Genomic DNA, 1,431 nt, shown 5'->3' with positions numbered 1-1,431 from the left:
TTGTAGGTGGAGGCCAGGTTCAACCATTGCAGAGCAAAATCCAAACCATCATGGAATGGGTTGCTCCAACTACCCAGACTCAGGTCAGAGCTTTCCTGGGCCTGACTGGGTACTACAGAAGATTTGTCAAGGGGTATAGTTCCATTGTGACACCCCTGAATGACTTTTGTTTAAATCTTTTTATTAGGGTTTTACTTTACAGATTCCCATGTGGGACGTCAGACAGGTCACAGGTCAATCATCACATAAGTTATTGATTACACATCAGCTACAGTTATAGCACATCATTATCATTCGGGTTCCATTCCTACAAATATGGTAACACATCATCTCTCAGGTATCTGTTAATAAATCGTCTTGTTACATGATGCTGTGCAGTATTGCGTCCGGTCCCTTGTGTTGTATAATGGCGAGGGCTGGTGTAACTTCCTCCCCTCTACCTGTGTATGATCATCCTTTACTGCGTGTTCAATCAGTAGTGCTCTGTGAATAGGTCGGCTTCTGAATCGCCGCCTGGAACTTAACTGGAAACTGTGGGAAGAAACGTCTCACAAAAGAGAGGGGAGGGGGAGTACAAGGGGCGAGTGAGGACAGGTGGCCGTGGCAGGCGGTATGTGAGCCTGGTACTGGCCTAGGGGGTGGGGTCGCGTGCCACCCGTGATGGGGAATGAGTGATCTGTCATGGGAGCAGACGATAGTCTCAGTAGTATTGACTGCCTGTCCTATTCTATCCTCTCAGCGGGGGCTTCACTCGGCTGGCATTGAGACCTGTGACCTGGGGTGTTGGGAAGAATTGCGGGGTGGGGGTTGTGTCGGCTCCGGTGCCTTCTCTACTGTTGTCTCTTGTTTAATTGTATTAATAGTTGCGCCCACTCCATAGAGATTGGGTGTTTAAGTGTGCCTTTCACCTCTTCCTCTCTCAGGGTCTCTTCCTCCGCTGCCCCCCATTTGCTCACCGCTCCCACCCAAGCTGCTTTTGGGGGTCCTGTAGGGGCTCTCCAGTGCATGGCTATGTTTCTTTTTGCTAGGAGGATAGCTAGGGATGCGAATCGCCGCTGCAGCTTATCAGACTTTTTTTCGGTAAATTCCAAAGGCACACTCCTCCTATGTGGTAATGTGTGGCAGGTTGACTATTGTTTGTAGTGTACGATGTATTTTGTCCCAATAGCCTTGTATGGATGGGCAGTCCCAGAACATGTGTCTGAAGTTCGCCTCTAGTGTCAGGATATTAAACTGTATGTTTTTGAAACGTCCATTCCTGTAAACCTTTTTAGGGTATTCTGAGGCCAGGGACCATTCTTTGTCGTGGAGGGCTCGACCCACTTCGTCCTCCCACGAATGTCTCAATCCGTCCAGGGACACATTGGTCAATTACCCGATCGCTTTGTAGTGCCATGTTACCAGGTGTCTGCCTGCCCCCATTCGTAATAT

This window comes from Lissotriton vulgaris, chromosome 1_1 (assembly GCF_964263255.1).
Source record: "Lissotriton vulgaris chromosome 1_1, aLisVul1.2, whole genome shotgun sequence".
In the NCBI taxonomy this organism is placed as follows: Eukaryota; Metazoa; Chordata; class Amphibia; order Caudata; family Salamandridae; genus Lissotriton; species Lissotriton vulgaris.
This window is presented reverse-complemented; position numbering follows the sequence as displayed.